The sequence below is a fragment of the Scyliorhinus canicula genome, chromosome 1 (assembly GCF_902713615.1).
Source record: "Scyliorhinus canicula chromosome 1, sScyCan1.1, whole genome shotgun sequence".
In the NCBI taxonomy this organism is placed as follows: Eukaryota; Metazoa; Chordata; class Chondrichthyes; order Carcharhiniformes; family Scyliorhinidae; genus Scyliorhinus; species Scyliorhinus canicula.
The window spans coordinates 70,114,913-70,140,485 of NC_052146.1; the positions used below are offsets into that span (position 1 = coordinate 70,114,913).

General features: G+C 52.7%; 1 protein-coding gene across 3 annotated transcripts in view; it reads right to left on the reverse strand.

The window, feature by feature from the left end:
- Positions 1-14,019, reverse strand: part of zgc:63587 (uncharacterized protein LOC393431 homolog) — a 183,321-nt gene extending 169,302 nt beyond the window's left edge. For all 3 annotated transcript variants that reach the window (XM_038792952.1, XM_038792947.1, XM_038792958.1), the window contains exon 1: positions 13,869-14,019. The gene's annotated coding sequence lies outside the window, so the exon portion shown is untranslated. The remainder of the gene's footprint in view (positions 1-13,868) is intronic.
- Between the last annotated feature and the right edge of the window lie 11,554 nt (positions 14,020-25,573).

Genomic DNA, 25,573 nt, shown 5'->3' on the forward strand with positions numbered 1-25,573 from the left:
AGAACACCCCCCTCCCATGCCTCGTTGAAGGTCCTAACCAACAGGGGGCCCAGCAGGTCCGCATATTTCTTATAAAATTCAACCGGGAACCCATCCGGTCCCGGCGCCTTCCCCGACTACATGGGCCAATCCCACTGACCAGCTCCTCCAACTCGATCGGCGCCCCGAGTCCCTCCACCTGCTCCTCCTGCACCCTTGGAAATCGGAGCCTGTCCAAAAAACTCTCCATTCCCCCTCCCACCGCCGGCGGCTCCGACCGGTACAGTTTCCTATAGAAGTCCCTAAAGACCTCATTGACCTCTGCCCCCTGCCACATCACATTCCCATCTCTATCCTTCGCTCCACCAATCTCCCTAGCCGCGTCCCGCTTACGAAGCTGGTGCGCCAGCATCCTGCTCGCCTTCTTGCCATACTCATAGACCGCTCCCTGCGCCTTCCTCCACTGTGTCTTCGCCTTCCTTGGGGTCAATAAATCAAACTTGGCCTGCAAGCTACGCCGTTCCCCCAGCAATCCCTCCTCCGGGGCCTCCGCGTACCTCCTATCCACACTCAACAGCTCCTCCACCAGTCTCTCCCTCCTCTCCCTATGGGCTCGGATGGAGATCAGCTCCCCCCTAATCACTGCCTTCAGAGCCTCCCACACCATCCCCACCTGGACCTCCCCAGTATCATTGACCTCGAGGTACCTCTCGATACATCCCCGAACCCTCCTACACACCTCATCAGCCAACAACACCACGTCCAGACGCCAAAGCGGGCACTGGTCCCGCACCTCCCCCATATCCAGATCCACCCAATGCGGAGCATGGTCCGAAATTGCAATAGCCGAATACTCGGCCTCCTCCACCCTCGGGACCAGACCCCTGCTCAAAACAAAGAAATCAATGCAGGAATAAACCCTGTGCACATGGGAGGAAAAAAAAAAAAAAAAGAGTACTCCCGAGCCCTCGGTCTCCCGAACCTCCAGGGATCCACTCCTCCCATCTGGTCCATAAACCCCCTCAACACCTTGGCCGCCGCCGGCCTCCTGCCTGTCCTCGAACTAGAACGATCCAGTGGGGGATCCAGCACCGTATTGAAGTCCCCCCCCATGATCAAGCCCCCCACCTCCAGGCAAGGAATGCGGCCCAACATACGCCTCATGAAACCAGCATCATCCCAATTTGAGGCGTACACATTAACCAACACCACCCTCTCGCCCTGCAGCTTACCGCTCACCATCACATATCTGCCGCCACTGTCAGCCACAACCTCAGACGCCTCAAACGCCACACTCTTCCCCACCAGGATCGCCAGGCTAGGACCCCTCCTAGCCGCGACTCTCCCTCCACTGTACTCCCGTGAGCCAGCTGACTTCTGCTGACCCTGGCAGCTCCCACTCTAACTCCGACCCCTCCCGATATGAGGTCCCCCCTCCTCCCCTGCATCAGCTCCTGGGCACCGCTTCAGCGTGGGAAACCCGGTCTAATAACCACGCCTCTCGCCACTAGCTCCACCCCCTCGTCCCGCAGCACGGGAAACCAGAGAAACGCCCGCGCTTTCACACTGCCCCACCCCACAACGCAGCTCCCAAACCGCAGTCCCAACCCAACTACCAACTCCGCACAAACAAAGACACAGATCAACCACAAACCCCAGTTCCCCCCTTAGAACACAAAACCATAACCCACATCATCCGAAAGCGAGAGAGAAAACAAAAACAAACAGAATATCCCGCTACAGCATAAACAATGATACATGAATAGAAAAACTCCCACAGCCCCCAATCTCTAATTCGAGTCCAGCTTTTCAGCCTGCACAAAGGCCCACGCTTCCTCCGGGGATTCAAAGTAGTGATGCCGGTCCTTGTAGGTGACCCACAGGCGCGCAGGCGGCAACATGCCGAACTTCACCTGCTTTCCGTGGAGCACCGCCTTCGTCCGGTTAAACCCGGCTCTCCGCTTGGCCACCTCCGTACTCCAGTCCTGGTAGATACGCACTACCGAATTCTCCCACTTACTACTCCTCACCTCTTGGCCCATCGGAGATCACACTCCAGGTCACTGAAGCAATAGAACCACACCAGCACCGCCCGCGGGGGTTCATTCGCCTTAGGAGCCTGGCCAGTACTCTGTGGGCCCCCTCCAGCTCCAGGGGCAGATGGAAGGATCCTACCTCCACCAGCGAGTTCAACATCACGGCCACGTAGGCCGGCAGGTCCAACCCCTCCTCGAGGCCCAGGATCCACAGGTTCTTCCTCCGTGACCGAAGCTCCATCTCCTCGAACCGATCTTGCCACTTTTTATGAAGCGCCTTGTGTATTAGCACCTTCCCCACGAGGGCCGAAACCTCCTCCTCGCGCTCAGAGGCCTGCTGCTGCAACTCAAGTATCGCTGCACCCTGGGTTGTCTGGGTCTCCAGCAGCTTACTCGTCGTCACCTTCAGGGATTCCAACAACTCCCCTTTCAGCTCCGTGAAATAGCGCAGAAGGGCCGCCTGCTGCTCCTCAGCCCACTGCCTCCACTCCTCAGGGGCTCCACCGGCCGCCATTTTGTCCACCTTCCCCTGCTTTTCCAGGGGAGCTGCTGCCGTTTTTCTCCCCGCCCCACTTCGAGTCCGCACCATAAATCCCGGGGGGTTTTGCTCCAGACCCCTTTATCCACCGGGAATCGTCGAATCAGCGCCATTTGGGGCCCTTAAAAGAGCCCACAAGTCCTTTTAAAGCGGGAGCTGCCGAACGTGCGGCTTAGCTCTGCATAGCCGCAACCGGAAGTCTCTATTTAGCTCTTTTAACCTCTTCCGAAATCCGGGAACCATTAGGGTGGCATAGGTTGTGAGGACCCAAAAGTCATTTGGGATGCCATTCACCACATGTCATTTCACATATTTTCAAAAATCACAGTATAAAGAATACAAGGCAAGTTGGTGGTGTTCAAGATTATCGGTTGCCTTCAGATATATTCCACTAGCAAGTTAACCTAATGAAATTCAGACAGCAAGTTGCAATTTAGCACAAGTAATTCTTAATTTAGAACACCACCAACTTGTCAGCCCTTGTTCAGCAGGCTAGGTTTTAAAACTAAGTTAGTGAAATGAAGGTGACAGAAGCAGTTCCATATATCACATCTCTAGACTAGATATAAAATTATGTTTCCCCAACTGGATTTGTTGTAATTTTCCCAAAAATCAAACATTACGGTTCACATAGTTTCTGAACCACCTTTCTTAGCTGCAATGCAAAGTGTTGAGAGTTTCGGGCAACAGAGTTTCCTGCACCAATAAATTCCAGCCACACTCAGCACATTGTCAAATCCACAACTTTAGCCTGTCCTAATCGACCAACCTCTGCCAAAAGGGTTCAATGAACATAAAAGATATGGGATAACAAAAAAAGTGTACGAAATGTTATTAATGATGACTTCCTAATCATTTAAATATCTGCTGTAGACATGTGGATTCAACAAATCCGAATGGGCTACATTATCTAGTGATCATGTGGATAAATTAAACAGTATGATACTCTTCTGTAAAAATCATATAACCACAGGTTTGTTGGCAAGTCTCTATTGAGTTAGTTGATCTCAGCGAGAAAGCAGTTGGATGCAAATACTGGCCCGAGTGTCACCAGGCCAAAGCAGGGAAAGATAGGCCAAGGAGCCGATCAATCACTATCTAGAGATTCCATTTGGCAAGTGGTCCACTCTTTCAACCCTACGACCAAGAAAGCACTACATCACCTAAACTTCCTCAGGAAAGCATCCTATCTGGCTGCATCACAGCTTGGTCTGACAACTACTCAGCCCAAGGCCACAAAAAACTAGAGAGTCGTGAACACAGCCCAGTCCATCACACGAACCCGCCTCCCATCCATTGACTCTGTCTGCACCTACTGCCTTGGGAAAGCAGCAGCATAATCAAAGACCCCTTCCACCTGGCCTATTCTCTCTTCCACTGGCAAGAAGATACAAAAGTCTGAGAACACACACCTACAGGTTCAAAAACAGCTTCTTTCCCCCGCTGTTACCAGACTCCTGAATGATCCTCTTATGGACTGAACTGGTCTCTCCACGCATCTTCTCGTGTAGCACTACACACCGTATGCTTCACCCGATGTTTATGTATGTATAGGGGCTGGTTTAGCACAGGGCTAAATCGCCAGCTTTGAAAGCAGACCCAGGTAGGTCAGCAGCACGGTTCAATTCCTGTACCAGCCTCCCCGAACAGGCGCCATAATGTGGCGACTAGGGGCTTTTCACAGTAACTTCATTTGAAGCCTACTTGTGACAATAAGTGATTTTCATTTCATTTACATTGAATATCATATGTCCTATGTTTATCATGTATAGAACGATCAGCCTGAACAATACCTTTCACTGTACCTCAGTAGACGTGACAATAAATCTAAATCTAAGTGTACGGATGGGCATTCGGCATGGTGGAACAGCATGCTGACAGTCTTCATTAAGGCTCATCCATGAAGAATGCCCACTGAAGCAAGGCACTGGAGAGCTAATCAAAGAATTGTATCCCAGGAACATTCACAATCTTCATGAGAGAATACTGGAAGGAAAATACTATTGAAATCCAAAAAACTATTAAAGAATTGCACCCAAATCAAAAAGAGGTTAAAAGACATCATTAACCACTTCATGCAATTGAAAATATGCTGTTTATGGGAGACTTCCGGTGTGCATCATGCAGTGAGTGTACACACATAGGCAGCTCCTGCCTAAGGTTGCAGAAAAGAGCTCTTTTTTGGGCAGCACGGGTTGGAATTTTGATGAAAAGGCGTGGGTGAAGGTTCAAGGAGTATTTTCCCCCAGGAATAGGATGTTTCTTGGTTATCAGACCCTCAGAAATAGTGCAAGATTTGTCTGAACAGCAACAAACAAAAGCCTCTGCAAGCATGCTAGCGGGGTAAGGGCCAGCTTATAGGTCTCAAGCTGACCTGAGGGCCTTTATGAAAGCTGAATTCTAGCAGCAGAGGGAAGAACTGTGAAGAGATTTCACCAAGGCCATTGAAGAAGCGGAGACGGACTTCCGGTAGCGGTGATGAGGAGCTAAGCCACACGTTCAGTGGCTCCCACTATTTTCGGACTTTGGGGCTATTTTAAGGGCTCGTAGTGGTGCTGTTTGGACTTTTCCCCGTGTGGGAACACTCCTTCTCAGATTCTCCACCGGTGGATGGCCTGGACTAGGAGTGGAGCGGTCAGAAAATCGGCTTTGTAGTTGCGGCTAAGCTGCACCGCAGCTCCCGCTACTCGAGGACTTTTGGGCCGATTTGAGGGCCTCAAACGGCGCTGTCTCGACGAATCCCGGTGGGGGAAGGTGTCTAGGGGAGCATTCCCCATAATTTATGGTGCTCACCCGGAGTGGGGCAAAGGAAAAAGCTGCAGCAGCTCCCCAAGAAAAGCGGGGGAAGAAGGACAAAATGGCGGCCGGCGGAACACCCGAGGACTGGTGGAAGTGGGCGCAGGAGCAGCAGGCCTCTCTTCCGCGCTGTTTTGCGGAGCTGAAGGCTGAGTTGCTGGACTCCCTGAATGCGACTACCAACAAGCTGCTTGGGGCTCAGGCGGCACAGGAGGTGTCCATTCGGGAGTTGCAGCAGCAGGCCGCTGAGCGGGAGGAAGAGGCCGTGGTCCTCGTGGGGAAAGTGGAGTTGCACGAGGCACTTCACAAAAAGTGGCAAGACCGCTTGGAGGATCTGGACGTTCGCACGAGGCGAAATAATTTGAGGATCCTGGGCCTGGCAGAGGGGCTGGAAGGGTCGGATCTCCCGTCGTACGTGACCACGATGTTGAGCTCGTTGATGGGAGCGGGGTCCTTCCATTTGCCCCTGGAGCTTGAGGGAGCTCAGAGTGCTGGCCAGGAGGCCTAAGGCAAATGAACCCCCGCGGGCGGTGCTGGTGCGGTTTCATCGATTTAGTGACCGGGAGTGTGTGCTGCGCTGGGCCAAGAAAGAGAGGAGCAGCAAGTGGGAGAATACGGTAGTGCGAATCTACCAGGACTGGAGTGCGGAGGTGGCTAAGCGGCGGGCCGGGTTCAACCGGACGAAGGCGGTGCTGCATGCCAAGCAGGTCAGATTTGGAATGCTGCAGCCTGCGCGTCTGTGGGTGACATATAAGGACCGGCACCACTACTTTGAGTCCCCGGAGGAGGCGTGGGCCTTTGTACAGGCGGAGAAGCTGGACTCGAACTAGGGTCTGGGGACACACTATGGCCGTTGCTGTTTTTGCTGTTGCTGTTCTTCAATTTTGACACGTGTTTTTTTTATGCTGGTTTTCTTTTTGCTCTGTTTCCGGGTGGGTTTGTCTGTTGGGTGTGGGTGTTGGGTATGTGGGGAACGTTGGGGGCATGTGCTTTATATGTTCTCTTCTCTACGGGGCTGGGGGTTGGGGTGAAACTGGATTTTGAGGAGCTGCGTCAGAAGGGTGGGGTGTGGCAGTGTGAAAGCGCGGGCTTTCCTCTGGTTGTCTGGGCTGTGGGGCAGGGGGGGGCGGAGCTGGAGGTGGGGGCGTGGCCTCTACTGGTTTTCTTTCCCGCGCTGAAGCGGTGCCAAGGAGGTGTGGCAAGAGGGGGATGACCCCATGCCGGGAGGGAATGCGTTTTGGCGGGAGCTGCCGGGTCAGCTGACTCACGGAAGTACCATGGAGGGTGCGTCGCGGCTAGGAGGGGTCCAAGCCTGGGGGGGGGGGGGGGGGGGGGGGGTGGGGGGGATACCAGGTTGCTGCTGGAATGGCCAGGAAGGAGCTGGCGTGGGCCAGGGGGGTAGAGGAGAGGCGTTATCGCCATAGGGAACGGGTCAAGCAGGGCGAGCTGGCCTGGGGCGAGCAGTCGATAGGCTATGGCTAGCCGGCGGGGGAGAGGGGCAGGTTGCCCTCTGATCCGGCTGATTACCTGGAACGTGAGGGGGCTGAATGGGCCGGTTAAGAGAACTAGAGTAATTTCTCATCTGAAGGGGCTGAAGGCGGACGTGGCTATGCTCTAGGAGACCCACTTGAAGGTGGCGGACCAGGTTCGTATGAGGAAGGGGTGGGTGGGGCAGGTTTTTCACTCAGGATTGGATGCAAAGAACCGGGGGGGTGGCGATTCTGGTGGGGAAGAGGGTGGCGTTCGAGGCGGCTGAGGTGGTGTCGGACAAGGAGGGCAGATATATTATGGTGAAGGGTAGGCTGCAGGGAGAGAAGGTGGTGCTGGTTAATGTATATGCCCCGAATTGGGATGATGCCGGCTTCATGAGGCGCTTGTTGGGCCGCATTCCGGACCTGGAGGCAGGGGGCCTGATCATGGGGGGAGACTTTAACACAGTGCTGGATCCCCCACTGGACCGGTCCAGTTCAAGGACGGGTAGGAGACCGGCGGCAGCCAAAGTACTGAGGGGGTTTATGGACCAGATGGGAGGGGTGGATCCCTGGAGGTTTGGGAGGCCGAGAGCGCGGGAGTATTCCTTTTTCTCCCATGTCCATAGGGTCTATTCCCGAATAGATTTTTTCATCCTGAGCAGGGGATTGATCCCGAAGGTGCAGGATGCAGAGTATTCAGCCATAGCAATTTCAGACCATGCTCCGCACTGGGTTGATCTGGAGATGGGGGAGAACCAGCGCCCGCTCTGGCGCCTGGATGTGGGGCTGCTGGCTGATGAGGAGGTGTGTAGGAGGGTCCAGGGAAGTATTAAGGGGTATCTTGATACCAACGACACGGGGGAGGTCCGGGTGGGGATGGTCTGGGAGGATCTGAAAGCAGTGATCCGGGGGGAGCTGATCTCCATCCGGGCCCATAGGGAAAGGAGGGAGAGGAAGGAGAGGGAGAGACTGGTGGGGGAGCTCCTGGATGTGGACAGGAGATACGCGGAGGCACCGGAGGAGGGGTTGCCTGGGGAACGGCGTAGTTTGCAGGCCAAATTTGACTTGTTGACCACCAGAAAGGCGGAGACACAGTGGAGGAGGTCGGAGGGCACGGTATATGAGTATGGGGAGAAGGCGAGCAGGATGTTGGCGCATCAGCTCCGCAGGCGAGATGCGGCTAGGGAAATTGGTGGAGTGACGGATAGGGGTGGGAATGTAGTGCAGAAGGGGACAGAAGTAAATGGGGTCTTTAGGGACTTCTAGGAGGAACTGTACCGGTCAGAACCTCCGATGGGGAGAGGGGGGATGGAGAGCTTCATGAACAGGCTATGGTTCCCAAGGGTTCAAGAGGAGCTGGTAGAGGGGCTGGGGGCGCCGATAGAGTTGGAGGAGCTAGTCAGGGGGATTGGACAAATGCAGTCAGGTAAGCCCCCGGGGCCGGACGGGTTCCCGGTGGAATTTTATAAAAAGTATGCGGATCTGGTGGGTCCCTGTTGGTGCGAGCCTTCAATGAGGCATGGGAGGGGGGGGCTTTGCCCCCGACGATGTCGCGGGCACTGATCTCTCTGATCCTAAAGCGGGATAAGGACCCTTTGCAGTGTGGATCATACAGGCCTATCTCGCTCCTCAATGTTGACGCTAAGTTGCTAGCGAAGATCCTGGCCACCAGGATAGAGGACTGTGTGCCAGGGGTGATACACGAGGATCAGACAGGATTTGTCAAGGGACGGCAGCTCAACACGAATGTGCGGAGACTGCTAAATGTTATTATGATGCCGGCAGTGGAGGGGGAGGCGGAGATAGTGGTGGCGCTGGATGCGGAGAAAGCGTCTGATAGAGTTGAGTGGGGGTACCTGTGGGAGGTGCTGGAGCGGTTCGGATTCGGGGAGGGATTCATCAAATGGGTGAGGCTGCTCTATGCGGCTCCGATGGCAAGTGTAGTTACCAATGGAAGGAGATCGGAGTACTTTAGGCTCTACCGTGGGACCAGGCAGGGGTGCCCCCTGTCCCCCTTGCACTGGCGATTGAACCTTTGGCTATGGCGTTGAGGGAGTCAGGGAGATGGAGGGGTCTGGTGCGGGGTGGGGAGGAACATCGTGTATCGCTGTATGCGGACGACCTGCTGTTGTATGTGGCGGATCCAGAAGGGGGAATGCCGGGGGTGATGGAGCTGTTAGCGGAATTTGGGGGCTTCTCGGGCTATAAGTTAAATTTAGGCAAGAGCGAGGTATTTGTAGTACACCCGGGTGATCAGGAGGAGGGAATTGGGAGACTCCCGTTTAAGAGGGCAGTGAAGAGTTTCAGATACCTGGGGGTGCAGGTGGCCAGGTGTTGGGGGACTCTCCATAAGCTTAATTTTACCAGGCTGGTGGAACAGATGGAGGAGGAATTTAAACGGTGGGACATGGTGCCGCTATCGTTGGCGGGTAGAGTGCAGTCCGTCAAAATGACAGTTCTCCCGAGGTTCTTGTTCCTTTTTCAGTGTTTGCCCATCTTTATCCCTAGGGCCTTTTTTAGAAGGGTGACGAGCAGCATCATGAGCTTTGTTTGGGCGCATGGGACCCCGAGGGTGAAGAGGGTCTTCTTGGAGCGGGGTAGAGATGGGGGGGGGCTGGCGTTACCCAATCTCTCGGGGTATTATTGGGCGGCCAATGTGTCGATGGTGCGCAAGTGGGTAATGGAGGGGGAGGGGGCAGCATGGAAACGGATGGAGAGGGCGTCCTGTGGAGATACAACCCTGGGGGCCCTGGTAACGGCGCCGTGGCCGCTCCCTCCTACGAGGTATACCACGAGTCCGGTGGTGGCGGCTACCCTCAAGATTTGGGGGCAGTGGAGGCGACATAGGGGAGAAGTGGGGGGCTCGATGGAGGCTCCGTTAAGGGGGAACCATAGGTTCGTCCCGGGGAACATTGATGGGGGATTTCAGGGTTGGTACAGAGCGGGCATCAGACAGCTGAGGGACCTGTTTATTGATGGGAGGTTTGCGAGCCTGGGCGAGTTGGAGGAGAAATTTGAGCTCCCCCCGGGGAACATGTTCAGGTATCTGCAGGTAAAGGCATGCAAGCGGCAGGTGGAGGGATTCCCTTCGCTTCCCGCGAGGGGGGTGAGCGACAGGGTGCTTTCGGGGGTCTGGGTCGGAGAGGGGAAGATATCTGATATCTACAAGGTTATGCAGGAGGCGTCAGTAGAGGAGCTGAAAGCTAAGTGGGAGGGGGAACTGGGGGAACAGATCGAAGACGGGACATGGGCTGATTCCCTGGAGAGGGTTAATTCCGCCTCCTCGTGTGCGCGGCTTAGCCTCATCCAATTCAAGGTGCTACACCGGGCCCACATGACTGGGACGAGGATGAGTAGGTCCTTTGGGGGTGAAGACAGGTGTGTCAGGTGCTCGGGGAGTCCAGCGAACCATGCCCATATGTTCTGGGCATGCCCGGCACTGGAGGAGTTCTGGAAGGGGGTGGCGAGGACGGTGTCAAGCGTGGTGGGATCCAGGGTCAAGCCAGGATGGGGACTCGCGATTTTTGGGGTTGGGGTGGAGCCGGGAGTGCAGGAGGCGAAAGAGGCCGGTGTGCTGGCCTTTGCGTCCCTAGTAGCCCGGCGAAGGATCTTGCTACAATGGAAGGATGCGAGGCCCCCAAGCGTGGAGACCTGGATCAATGACATGGCGGGTTTCATTAAGCTAGAGAGGATCAAATTCGCCCCGAGAGGGTCAGTACAAGGGTTCTTTGGGCGGTGGCAACCTTTTCTCGACTTTCTGGCTCAACGATAGGGTACGGGGACAGTAGCAGCAGCAATTCGGGGGGGTGGGGGGGAAGGGGGAGGGAAAAGGTGTGGGGGGGGTGCGGACGATGACTATGTTTGTTTATTTAATTTAAATTTATTTTTAAGTTCTTCTGTTGTTCATTGGGGTTGGGGGGGTGGGGGATGGGATACATGCGTCGATACGGTCTGGGGGTGATACAGTTATTATGGGTTATTTTGTTGCATTTCATTGTTTGTCGTTACGTTTTATATTTTCTGTAAAAAATTCCAATAAAAATTATATTAAAAAAAAAAGAAAATATGCTGTTTATATAAAACATGTATGCTTTTAAGCAAAACTAACCCTACCCACAATATGCAAATGTTATTACTTTATGTGGGTTCCACATCTTTCATGAGGCAGCCTCACTTTTTGATTCTTTTTCCTCTTCCGGAGTTTCCACATCGTACCTCCAACTGACAGGAAGTGTTCATTGCAGAAAAATCACAGGCCCATACCCTTAACCTATCACCAGAGCAACACAGATATCTGGCCAATCAAACAATTTTAAGCACAGCCTACTCTCCAGATCTTCTGTATGTGTTTTTAGAAGTGTATTCAAAGTTCACTTTACAGCAAACAGAAATTCCATGAAATGTCATGCAAATCATGACTGAAGACAAGTGCATAACTCATTGCGAGCCATTTAAATTTTAACATTACCCATCCTCTGACAAAACTGTAAAATATTGGCTAGATATTTCAATCCCTACCCAATATGGCATCACTGAAAATTCCACTTACAATTCGACTAGCTTTTCAGTGTTGTATCCATTTTCTGAAAGGTCACTTATGGCCAAGTTTACCTTGCTACTGGTGCACTTACACTAATTTTCATAACATATGCTCACTTTCCTCCACATTTCCTAGTCTTGGGAAATTTGAACAAGTGCCTTTCACGTCACAAAACCTGACGAAGGCACCCTGCAGGACGGAGGTGAACACCAAGCAGCAAATACAACAAAAGTTTCAGGAGTGGCTAAAAGCATATTCAAAGAATTTGAGTTCTCAACAGACTTTCAAGGAATGATGGAGAATAATGGGAGACCAAAATGATTTTTTAAAAATAAATTTCGAGTACCCAGTTCATTTTTTCCAATTCAGGGGCAATTTAACGTTGCCAATCCACCGACCATGCACATCTTTGGGTTGTGGGGTAAAACCCAGACAAACACAGGGAGAATGTGCAAACTCCACATGGACAGTGACCCAAGGCTGGGATCGAACCTGGGACCTCAACGTCGTGATGCAGCAGTGCCAACCACTGCACCACCATGCTGCCCCAGGAGACTAAAATGATCAAGACATTTAAGGAGAAAGTCCCAGATATCGGGGCAGTGCGGTGGTTAGCACTGCGGCCTCATGCGCTGACGACCCAGGTTCGATCCCGGCCCCAGGTCACTGTCTATGTGGAGTTTGCACATTCTCACCATGTTTGCGTGGGTCTCAGCCCACAACCCAAAGATGTGCAGTGTCGGTGGATTGGCCATGCTAAATTGCCCCTTAATTGGAAACAAATAATTGGGTAGTCTAAATTTTCTATTAAAGTTCCAGATGTCAGAACGGATTTGCTGAAAATGTTACCATTGTTTGGAATAGGGAAATGCACAATTTGATGATAGCGTACAGAGGTTAGAGAAAATCTATTAAGGTATTTAAAGACAAGTATGAAAATTTGAAATTAATATCCTGGGAACACAGAGAAATGTTCATAAAGGGCAGGGCACAGACTGCAGAATTCCAAATTAGTTCCAGCTCATGTAGGGTGGAACCAGAAAGGGTACCATGGAAGGCTGTGAGTGGAGAAACTTTTCCTGTAAGTGCCAAAGGTATGAATGAGAATCATTCACGGCTGGGGCAGAAGGGGAAATAGATGGAGTAAACAATCTTCTAACTATAAGACAGGAACTGCAAAGGCCCTGTATTGGCTATACAATGCTTGGGGGCATCCAGAGGATATTAAAAGTAGTGCATAAATGCAACTTGCTTCTCTCTGTTGGACTAGTTCAGTAATAAAAGGGCAGCATGGTAGCATTGTGGACAGCACAATTGCTTCACAGCTCCAGGGTCCCAGGTTCGATTTCGGCTTGGGTCACTGTCTGTGTGGAATCTGCACATCCTCCCAGTGTGCGTGTGGGTTTCCTCCAGGTGCTCCGGTTTCCTCCCACAGTCCAAAGATGTGCAGGTTAGGTGGATTGGCCATGATAAATTGCCCTTAGTTTCCAAAATTGCCCTTAGTGTTGGGTGGGGTTACTGAGTTAAGGGGATAGGGTGGAAGTGTTGACCTTGGGTACGGTGCTCTTTCCAAGAGCCGGTGCAGACTCGATGGGCCGAATGGCCTCCTTCTGCACTGTTAATTCTATGAATATGAAGCTCACATTTTTTTTTAAGTTCCATTATTTACATTACAAAGCAAATGAGCAGAGCAGACAGTGCAAGTCCTTAATCTATCGCATTGCTTGCTCCAAAAAACAATTCAAATTGAATCCAATTCATGGTCTCAACAAGAGAGACATGAAAGATCTAAGCTGACAAGAGGCATTGCACCTCATTTTGGGCTTGATCTGACGCTATGAAGCTCACTTCACGTTCAAGCAGGACTCTTCAATTGTGAAGGATTGGCTTCAAGTCTGAACATGCAGCTGAGGAGACCATTAGAATCAGCACCATAGGTCCATATTGATAGAACCCAAAATGGACTATTTCAGTCTTGATGTTGGGTTACACATTGTGATGTTGGGTTACACATTAGATGTCCAACTGGCAGTCAGACAGCAGAGTGACAACTGTGGTGACCCAGTTGTTAGCATGCTCACTTTATGCAGATTATGCCACAAAGGGATACAGAGGTGACCACATCAGACTTAAGCTGAAAGAAGGGGTGCATCTCACTGCTTTGAGAAAGGTGTGGTGGAGCCTGGGAAAGTAGTATTGTGGTGGTGGACCATAGAAAGATGAAGGATGGAGTTAGTAGGAAATAATTTGTTTCACTCTCTCCTACAATTTCTCTTTCCCGTTCCTCACTTCAAGTATTCTTTCTTCCATTCCTTCCTCCCTCCCTCCCTCGTTTCCTCTCTCTTCCTCTCCACCCCAGTCCCTCACTGCTCCAATCCCTCCCACATTCCTCTTTCAGGCGGGTAGGTTTTATTTGTACCCTGGAGCTTCCCATATATTCTTCAGCTGCCCATGTCACAACGGCGCCGTAACCCCACTCTCAGCCGCGGATATTAAGCCATGCTTACCCAACAGCTCGCTGGGTCAGTATCTCTGGCTCGGTCTTTCTGTCTAACCTGTTCCCTCACGCCACACAAAAATAAATTTCGGTACCGACCGCCGGATCCTCCCAGAGATTCTACCAGTATCCCGTCAACCACTGCGCCGACAGTTCCTCCGTTTTCCCGGTCGGCCCCGCGCCAGGATTCATCCAATATCCCGGCAGGCTCTGCAGCAGGAGGTGAACTGAGTGTTTGTTTTATATTCCCAGTTGTACCTATTGTAAGGTTGACAGGATGGATTTGGGATTGGTTACAGTTTTGTATCTGAGGGTATTATTTCCCTACCTGTTTCCTGAATTCAAAGAAATTTTGAAACTGCAGGCAACAATAGTCGTGGCCTGCTCCAAGGACCAGCATTAGTTAGATAACCTGCTCTCTCTACAGTACGATTCACTAACGACCCCACCCCGTTCCCCTTTGTACTGGAATTAAAGATTAATAATATGGAAAATACTGGACAATCTCAGCAGGTCTGACAGCATCTGTGGAGATAAAAGCTCTGTTTTCTCTTCGCAGATGCTGTCAGGCCTGAGATTGTCCAGTATTTTCTGTTTTTGTTTCAGATTCCAGCATCCACAGGAATTTGCTTTTATCATTAATAATATGGACACTACTGCAAGTAACCCTGGATAAAAATCGTAGGGATGTTCAAAATGTTTTTATTTTTTAATTTCTTATGTTATATATGTATATGTAGGTTGTTTGCCTGATTGGGTGTCGGAGTTAGGTGGTATATGCTGAAATCTGAACAATATCCAATTTTGAGAGACAACTGGCTTAGCCATTCACCACCACATCAGAGCGGACCACATCAAAAGTTATCAGATCCTGCTCCTGACTGCCAAAGCTACTCACTTCCAGGATTATCCTGGAATACAATGATAATCCTTGTCTGATTTTCTCTACTGCAACCCATCTTCTAAATTCAGCATCTCTTCCACCCTTGCCTCCAACAATAAGTGAGATTAGCTTGTATATTTCTTTTTTACGACCATCTACTGGCTACCTCTGCCACTTCCCTTTTTTTCCCTAACCCACCAGGCCAAACTCCTTTTAAGATCTCCCCTGCCCCGAAAGTGCATATTTCTCTAGTTTCTCTCTTGTTTTCCGTAATGCTTTTCTGAACTCGTTTTGTCTAAGACCCATCTCCTGCCTCTTCACTCTCCCACCAAACTGCTGACCACCCATTTCTGATTCCTGATTTCAATGTTAGCTGATACTGTTAATGGTTCACTCTCCTCGGGTAGTGTTCTCTCCTCATCAAAGAAAACCTCTTTATTTATCTGGCATTGCAATCTACTCCCCCAACATCAACCTCCCTACCCTTACCAAACTTTGTGAATATTTTGTCAGATGCATGCATATCTTTCTCAGAACTCTATTTAATTCCCTCTGATCAGATATCTGCCCACCACAGTACCCAAATAGCTCCTATCAAAGTCACAAATAATATACAATTTAGAAGCAGGAGTAGGTCACTTGGCCTGTCAAGCCTCGACACCATTCAATAAGATCATGGCTGTTCTGATTGTCACCTCAAATCCACATTCCCGCCTACCCTCGATAACCTTTCATTCATTTGCTTTGAGAATCTGTCAACTTCTGCTTTAAAAATATTCAAAGACTTAACTTCCACCATCTTTTTGAGGAAGCTAGTTCCAAAGACCCATGACCCTCTGGGAAAAAAAAACCTCCCTTCATTTTTTGTAAATATATTTCTTGACATTTTAATAACAAACATTAATCTTTTACAGGTACAAGCAATCAGCAACAAAGATATTAAATTACAAAGTCGAAAGGTTATGCACAAGTCTTCCATCAAAATTGCAACATAAAATTTAACCCCACTTTTTGTGAGGGCCAGGAAGAATCCAGCACGAGTTGAAGGATAGAAAGAAATAACATTTATTTACAGCAACATATATAGACAACAGTGCTGCTCACTCCTCTCTAACTGGCTCCAAACTGGCCAACTTTATTTATGCAGGGAATCTGCTAATGATTTCTCCGCCCCCCCTCATTGGGGAAGCTCATACTCCCAAAGGATTGTGGGATTGCCATTAGTCCCCAGCCAGTAGTAAACAGGCAGGTTATAACATCCCTCCACCCCGCAAAGTCCAAGGAATCCACCCTGGCGAAGGAAGGTGTCGGACTCGTTTTGCCGCAGGCCGGACACCATTTGCATGAGGCGTTGGATGGGGCAACGTGTAACGAAACGGAGAACGGCAATTCTGTGATGAACGGCGTAACGGTTGTACATCTACGGCCCGTGGACCTGAGGACTCCCTCTCTGAGGCATCCTGTATCCCCATCTCGGAGTCGGAGTCCGCTGCCTCCGTCATCTCTATCTCCACACGGTTCTGCAATGACCTGCGCAGGTTTTGAGTGCGGCACCAGAGGAAGATTGTGAGGAATACTTTCCACTGTGTCTGGTCTCTCTGGCTGCAGAAGAGTTCCGGGGGCGGGGAATCTTTGGAAGAGATGGTCTTCCATCTTTCTGGGTCTACATACTTGCGCTGGAGACGACCCTGGGCTTGCACCTGGTAAGAGATAGGGCCTGTTCGCCAAAAGATAATGCCAGGGACCCACTGGGCACCAGCAAAATTTCGAACGAACACTGGGTCACCGAGCGCAAACTGCCGATTCGGCCGATGCCAAGAAAAAGCATGTCCCTGCCGTTCTCGAGTGCGGCTTACTTTTGCGCCAATATCCAGGAAAACCATGCTAAGGCGGCTGCGAAGTCTCCGGCACATTGGCAGTTCCGCGGGAGCTATCCCAGTCACCACATGTGAAGTGGTCCAATATGAAAACAAAAAATGAGCCAGTCTCGTGTCCATAGACCCGGAAGACTGCTTCTTTAGGCCTCGTTTGAATGTCTGCACTGCGCGTTCCGCCAACTCATTGGAAGCCGGAGGGTATGGAGCAGTGCAGATATGGCGTATGCCGTTCATCTTCATGAACCTCGCAAACTCATCACTTGTGAATGGAGAACCGTTGTCCGTGACCAGAACCTCGGTGAGGCCATGCATACTGAAAGACAAACGCATCTTCTCGATTGTTGTGCAGGACGTTGTATCTACCATCTTATGCACCTCTAACCATTTAGACTGGACATCGATTAATAGAAATAACATGAATCCTTGAAAAGGGCCGGCGAAATCCGCATGCAAGCGCGCCCACGGCCGCCCTGGCCATTCCCAGTGATGTAGGGACGCGGCCGGTGGAAGCGTCTGATGCTCCTGGCAAATGGAGCAGTTTAAGGCCACCTTCTGAATGTCGGTGTTGAGGCCTGGCCACCAGACATAACTCCGGGCCAACGTTTTCATTTTGGTCACACCCGGATGCCATTGTGCAAGTCCCTTAGTATCAGCTCCTGTCCTTTTTCCAGGACAATCACACGCATCCCCACAAGAGGATACCGTCTTCCACACTAAATTTTGACAGCTTGGAGGAAAATGCCCGCAACCCGCCTGGGAGCTGTCTATGCTGCCCACCATACAGGACTATGTGCCGAACCTTTGACAGGACTGGCTTCTTCTGAGTCCACTCACAGATCTGTGATGTCGTGACAGGCATGGAGTACATAAAATTTAGGGTTGCAACCACCTCACCGGTCGTGGGGGTCGACATGGGGCCGGTCGATAAAGGCAATCAGCTCAGTGCGTCGGCATTCCCTATCTGGGTTCTTGTTCTGTGCTCCAGAGAATACTCATAGGCCGCGAGCAACAAAGCCCAGCGCTGGATCTGTGCGGAAACAATGGGCGGTATTGGCTTATTCTCTCGGAAAAGTCCCGGCAGAAGCTTATGATCAGTCACGATAGTGAAGTGGCTGCCATTCACATACTGGTGGAAGTGTTTCACCGCAAAGTCCACCGCCAGGCCCTCCTTCTCGATCTGCGCGTACTTCTTTTCCTCTGCAGTCAATGTGCGGGAAGCGAAAGCTATTGGCCGCTCGGCCCCGTTCTCCATCTTGTGGGACAGGACGGCCCCAATACCATACGGGGATGCATCACACGTGATGAGCAAAGACTTTCCAGGATCATAGTGGGTTAGTAACCCAGACAACGACAATTGTTTTACCTGCTGGAAAGTGGTTTCTTGCGGCTGACCCCAAACCCAGGTGTGATTGTTCTTTGGCAGAAGGTGCAATGGGGCCAGCGTAGTTGCCAGATTGGGGAGGAACTTCCCATAATAGTTTACGAGGCCGAGAAAAGAACGAAGATGCGAAGTGTCAGTTGGGGCGGGGGCCTGTTGAATTGCGCGCACCTTCTCTGCGACGGGGTGCAAACCTTTGTGGTCGACCCGATAACCCAGGTAGACTACTTCCTTCGCCTGAAAGACACACTTTGTGCGACGTAAATGGACTCCAGACTCTGAAAAGTGTCTAAGGACAGCCTCCAAATTTTCCAAATGTTCCTGTTCCGACGTCACTGTAATCAAAATGTCGTCTCAGTAGACAGCGACACACGGTAAACCTCTCAAGATGCCCTCCATGATGTGTTGAAAAATAGCGCAGGCAGAGGATACCCCAAAGGGCAACTGTGTATATTTATACAGGCCCCGGTGTGTATTAATAGTTTCATATGGCCGGGAGGCAGGGTCCAGCTCCACTGTAGGTAGGCGTGTCTCATATCTAACTTCGTGAATGAGAGTCCACCTGCAAGCTTTGCGTAGAGATCCTGTTTGCGAGGCATTGGATATCGGTCGAGCCGGGAAGCCGTATTCACTAAGTTTATAGTCGGCGCACAAGCGAACTGTGGCATCTGGCTTAATTACAGGTACAATTAGTGCTGCGCAGTCAACGAAACGGACGGGCCTGATAATACCCAAGGTCTCCAAACGAGTCTTCTACCTTCTTGAGCAAGGCGTAAGATACCGGGCGCGCCCGGAAATAGCGCGGCGTGACTCCTGGTTTGACTTGGAAACGAGCTACGGCCCCTTTTATTTTCCCCAAACCAGGCTGGAATACATCTGGGTACTGTCCTAGCACCTCAGTCAAGCCTCCAGAACCTGTTTGGAGGATGTGCTGCCACTGCAGCCGCAAATGGCGCAACCAGGCCCGACCCAACAGGCTGGGACTGTGGCCGCGCACCATGATAAGTGGGAAACGCCCCTCCTGGCATCCATAAACAACAGGGGTCATCGTAGTTCCTGCAATGGTTCCTCTGTGTAGGTGGCCAACCTGGCCTGTGTGTCAGTTAATGTAAGGGTCTGTATACCCTTCTTGATGCGGCCGAATGTCCTCTGGGCGATCACGGAGACCGCTGCGCCGGTGTCCAACTCCATCTCAAGCAGGTGACCATTGACCCGTACTGTCACCTTAATGGGGGGCCACACAGGGAACTGCCACACAATGCAGCTGCAGGCAGTCGTCCTCCGTCTGCATGTCCTCGGGAGTAGTTGCCGCAGGTTCATCCAAATGGAAGGTATGGCCCCTGGGCTAGCCCCAGTTTCTGTCGAAACCCCCAGGACCGGCATCCTTGACGGGGTCGGCGCCAACAAGTCCGACACGGACATGGCTCCTCATCCATTGGTTCTGGAGAAGGCTCCTTTCGGGGAGGAATGTCCGACGGCCACTGGCGTCGATCCGACGTCACCTCACCCAAGTTACCGCAGGGGTGCGGGGAGACGCTTTTGGCTGGAAGGTGCAAAGGTGTGCACCTCCATTCCCTGTAGCTCCTGCACTCCCCATTCTGCGCTCTCTCGGGACAATACTATTTGAATGGCCTGTTGAAAAGTCAATGTTGGTTCAGCCAACAAGCCGCGTAACATTTCTGACAAGGTCTCACCATAGTTACAGTACTCCGCAATCCTGTGTAGCCTGGATAGAAACTCTGCAAGGGATTCTCCTGGGGTCCTCTCAGTGGTGTTAAACCGGTAAAGCTGGACTATCATGGACGGGGTTGGGTTAAAATGTTGCCCCACTAAATTCATAAGTTTATCAAAAGCTTTGGTGTCCCGCGCAGCTGGGTCTGTAAGGCTCCTAATCACCCCAAACGTATGCAGGCCGCAGGCGGTCAGCAAAATGACCACTTGGCACTCGTTTTCGGTGATGTTTACCCGGAAATAGTAACGCATCAGTTGTGCGACTGGTTCCAACTTTCCAGTGCAGCATCAAAAACATCCAAACGTCCATACAGAGGCATGGTGTAACAGAAAACAACTTCCAACCTGTATCCAACAAAAATCCAGGGAGGTGACTTAAGCAATGCAGACAGCTATTCACTTTAACCCTCGTCGCCAGTTTTGTGAGGGCCACATGATTCCAGCACGAGTTGAAGGATAGAAAGAAATAATATTTACTTACAATAACATATATAGCAGCAGTTCCCTTTCTGCTCACTCCTCTAGCTGGTTCCAAACTGGCCAGCTCTATTCATGCAGGGAATCAGCTAATGATTTCTCCGCCTCCCCTCATTGGGGAAGCTCATACTCCCAATGGATTGTGGGATTGCCATTAGTCCCCAGCTAGTGGTAAGCAAGCAGGTTATAACACCACTATAAACTATTTTTTTCTTTTTTATAAATTTAGAGTATCCAATTCTTTTTTTTCAATTAAGGGACAATTTAGCGTGGCCAATTCTCTAACCCTGCACGTCTTTTTGGGTTGTGGGGGTGAGCCCACGCAGACACGGGGAGAATGTGCAAACTCCACACGGGCAGTGACCCGGGGGTGGGATCGAACCCTGGTCCTCGGTGCCATGATGCAGCAGTGCTTACCACTATCCCACCATACCACACTATAAACAAAACCAACTTATCTTAATTTCATCTTAAATGGGTGACCCTTTATTTTTAAACAATGACTGCTAATTCTACGTTCTCCCATAACAGAAAATATCATTCCCACATTCACCCTGTCAAGACCCCTCAGGTTCTTGTATGTTTCAAATCCTATATGATTGTTACAAAAATAAACATTTGCTTCTCAATTTGTTTGCAACCTTTGACACACCTGCCCATCATCATCCAGTTGGGTGGGACTGCAGCAGCCTAATGACAGAATATTACCTGCAGGGTTTCTCTTCCCTGTCTCGCACCATTACCTTTGGTGTCCTCCTTGACCAGCCGCACACCTTCCTGCCTCATGCTGCACTTTGACAATATCATTCAAAATCATTGCATTGGTTTCAATAAGAACACTGATGGCACCTATCTCTACCTCATCATCAACTTCTGCACTCTTGGGACTTCCGGTGGCGGCAATGCGCAGTTGAGCCGCACATTCGGCGGCTCCCACGATTAACGGACTTCGGGGCTTTTTTCAGGGCCCCCAACGGAGCTGAGGAGGCAAATCCCGACGGGGGAAGAGGCCAGGAGTCACCCCAACGGTCCCATGGTCTGGACCAGGAGTGGGGCAGAGAGAAGATCGAGGAAAACACCCAGGAAAAATCGGGGGCAGGAAAACAAAATGGCGGCCGGCGAAAGCTTTGAGGAGCTGAGGAAGTGGGTCCAGGAGCAGCAGACGATTCTGCTGCGCTGCTTCCAGGAGCTGAAGTTGGAGCTGCTGGAGTCCCTGAAGGCAACCAACAGGGAACTGATGGAGACCCAGACAGCCCAGGGGGCTGCGATCCGGGAGCTGCAGCAGCAGGCCGCCGAAAGGGAGGACGAGGTCGTGGCCGTGGTGGGGAAGGTGGAGATGCACGAGGCGCTCCATAAAAGATGGCAGGAGCGGTTCGAGGAGTTGGACAACCGGTCGAGGAGGAAGAATTTACGGATCCTGGGCCTCACGGAGGGGCTGGAGGTGTCGGACCTAGCGGCCTATGTGGTGATGACGCTAAACTCGCTGATGGGGGCTGGGTCCTTCCAGGGGCCCCTGGAGTTGGAGGGGGCCCACAGAATTCTGGCTAGGAGGCCCAAGCCGAGTATTCCAAGTGGAATACTCCGCCATTGCCATTTCGGATCATGCCCCGCACTGGATGGACCTCGGGCTGGGGGAAGAGAGGGACCAAAGTCCGCTCTGGCGCATGGAGGTGGGGCTGCTGGCAGATGAGGAGGTGGCCGGAAGGGTCCGGGGGTGTATTGAGAGATACCTTGAGGCCAATGATAACGGGGAGGTTCGGGTGGGGACGGTCTGAGAGGCATTGAAGGCGGTGATGAGGGGGGGAATTGATCTCAATCCGAACCCATAGGGAGAGGGGGGAGCAGAGGGAAAGGGAAAGACTGATAGGGGAGATGGTGCAGGTGGATAGGAGATATGCGGAGGCCCCAGAGGAGGGATTGCTGGGGGAGAGGCGTAGCCTTCAGGCCAGATTTGACCTACTGACGACCAGAAAGGCGGAAGCTCAGTGGAGGAAAGCACAGGGAGCGGTGTATGAATACGGGGAGAAGGCGAGCAGGATGCTGGCGCACCAGCTCCGGTAGCGAGACGCAGCCAGGGAGATTGGGGGAGTGATGGATAGAACTGGGAAGGTGGTGCGGAGGGGGGTAGATGTCAATGGGATCTTCAGGGACTTCTATGGGGAATTGTACCGGTCTGAACCCCCGGTGGAGGGGGGTGGATTGGGGCGCTTCTTGGACAGGTTGCGATTCCCGAGGGTGGAAGAGGAGCAGGTGGAGGGACTAGGGGCGCTGATCGAGCTGGAGGAGGTGGTCAAAGGGATAGGGAGTATGCAGTCGGGGAAGGCGCCGGGGCCGGACGGGTTTCCGGCTGAATTCTATAAAAAGTATTTGGACCTGTTGGGCCCCCTGTTGGTCCGGACCTTTAACGAGGCAAGGGAGGGGGGGGGGGGGCGGCTCTGCCCCCAACTATGTCACGGGCGCTGATTTTCTTGATCCTGAAGCGGGACAAGGACCCTCTGCAGTGTGGATCATATAGGCCGATTTCACTGCTGAACGCCGACGCTAAGCTGCTGGCAAAGATCCTGGCCACTAGAATAGAGGATTGGGGGCGAGATTCTCCCATATGGGGAGAAATCGTAAGGCTGGCGTCAAATCCGGGCGGGTTTGACGCCAGCCCCCCCCCCTCCCGACCGGGAACCGATTCTGGTCCCCGGTCGGGGCTAGCAGCCCGACGCCGTAAGCTCCGGCATCACGGGCTTAACGAAGCATGCGCGGATGACGTCATCGCGTATTTGCGCGAAACCCGCGCATGCGCGGGCCGGGATGCCCCTCAGCCGCCCCGCGAATGGATACTGCGGGGCGGCGGAAGGACAAATAGTGCGCGGGCATCGGGCCCGCTGCCCGCGATCGGTGCCCACCGATCGCGGGCCCATGGCACCCTTGGCACGGCCGTGGTACTGCCGTGCCAATCGGTGCCATGGTTATAAAATGCGAGTGTTTACGGCCGTTTTTACGAACGGCCAGACCAGGTGTGTTTGCCGTTCGTAAAAACAGCCGTAAAGGGCTGGGAACTCGGCCCATCTATCAGCTGTGAATCGCTGCCGGCCGTAAAAAAATGGCGGCAGCGATTCGTGTTGGGCGTGGGGGGGGGGGTGGAGAATAGCGGGTGGGCGTCGGAACAGCGTGGCCGTAAAATTTTACGAGCCACGCTATTCTCCGCACCGTCGGGAGTGCGGAGAATCTCGCCCTGTGTGCCTGGGGTCATACATGAGGACCAGACGGGGTTTGTGAAGGGAAGGCAGCTGAACACAAACGGGCGAAGGCTCCTCAACGTCATTATGATTCCGGCTGTGGAAGGGGAGGCGGAGATAGTGGTGGCATTAGACGCGGAGAAGGCCTTCGATAGGGTTGAGTGGGTGTACTTGTGGGAGGTGTTGGAGAGGTTTGGGTTTGGGGAGGGGTTTATCCGGTGGGTGAGGCTGCTCTACGAGGCCCCGATGGCAAGTGTAGCCACGAATAGGAGGAGGTCGGAGTACTTTCGGCTGTATCGGGGGATGAGACAGGGGTGCCCCCTGTCCCCCTTGCTCCTCGCGTTGGCGATTGAGCCCCTGGCCATGGCACTGAGGGAGTCAGGGAACTGGAGGGGCCTGGTGCAGGGTGGGGAGGAGCATCGAGTGTCGCTGTACGCGGACGACCTGTTGCTGTATGTGGCGGACCGGGTGGGGGGGATGCGGGAGGTGATGAAGATTCTTAGGGAATTCGGGGGTTTCTCGGGGTATCAGTTGAACCTGGGCAAGAGTGAGGTGTTTGTGGTGCATCCGGGGGATCAAGAGGAGGGGATTGGTAGGCTCCCATTGAAGCAGGCAGGGAAGAGCTTCAGGTACCTAGGGGTCCAGGTGGCGGGGAGCTGGGGGGCCCTGCACAAGCTCAACCTCACAAGATTGGTGGAGCAGATGGAGGAGGAGTTTAAGAAATGGGATATGTTACCGCTGTCACTGGCGGGGAGGGTGCAGTCCGTCAAGATGACGGTGCTCCCGAGGTTTTTGTTCCTGTTCCAGTGCCTCCCCATCCTTATCCCAAAGGCCTTTTTTAGGAGGGTCAACAGGAGTATCACGGAATTTGTGTGGGCGCATGGGACTCCGAGGGTTCGAAGAGTGTTCCTGGAACGAGGCAGGGATAGGGGGGGGGCTGGCGTTGCCCAACCTCTGTGGGTACTACTGGGCGGCCAACGCAGCGATGGTGCGTAAGTGGGTAATGGACAAGGAAGGGGCAGCGTGGAAGAGAATGGAGATGGCGTCTTGTGTAGGCACGAGCCTGGAGGCACTAGTAACGGCGCCGTTGCCGCTCCCTCCAACGAGGTTTACCACGAGCCCGGTGGTGGCGGCTACCCTCAAAATTTTGGGGCAATGGAGAAGGCACAGGGGAGAAATGGGGGGCTCGATGGAGGCCCCCCATCGGTTCGTCCCAGGGAGCATTGATGGTGGATTTCTGGGCTGGCACAGGGCAGGGGTTAGGAGGTTGAGGGACCTGTTTGTGGAGGGGAGGTTCATGAGCTTGGGGGAGTTAGAGGGGAAGTTTGGGCTCCCCCGGGAACATGTTTCGGTACATGCAGGTTAGGGCGTTTGCCAGGCGGCAGATGGAGGGGTTCCCCTTGTTGCGCCCACGTGGGGTACGGGACAGGGTGCTCTCGGGGGTGTGGGTTGGAGGAGGGAGGATTTCGGACATATACCGGGTAATGCAGGAGGTAGACGAGGCCTCGGTGGAGGAACTGAAGGGTAAATGGGAAGAGGAGCTGGGTGAGGAGATTGAGGAGGGGACGTGGGCGGATGCCCGAGAGTGAATTCTTCCTCTTCCTGTGCGAGGCTCAGCCTCATACAGTTCAAGGTGCTGCATAGGGCCCACATGACTGGGTCGAGGATGAGCAGGTTTTTCGGGGGCGAGGACAGGTGTGCTCGGTGCTCGGGGAGCCCAGCGAACCACGCCCATATGTTTTGGGCGTGCCCAGTGTTGGGGGAGTTTTGGAAGGGGGTAGCAAGGACGGTGTCGAGGGTGGTGGGATCCAGGGTCGAGCCAGGCTGGGGACTCGCAATTTTTGGGGTTGCAGTGGAGCCGGGAGTGCAGGAGGTGATAGAGGCCAGTGTTCTGGCCTTTGCGTCCCTAGTAGCCCGGCGGAGAATCTTGCTCCAATGGAAGGATGCGAGGCCCCCAAGCATGGAGGCCTGGATCTCTGATATGGCGGGGTTCATTAAATTGGAGAGGGTGAAATTTGGCCTGAGGGGATCAGTACAAGGGTTTTTCAGGCGGTGGCAGCCTTTTCTGGACTTCCTGGCGGAAAGGTAGCAGCAGCAGCCCGGGGGGGGGGGGGGGGGGCGGGATGTAAGGATTGGGGG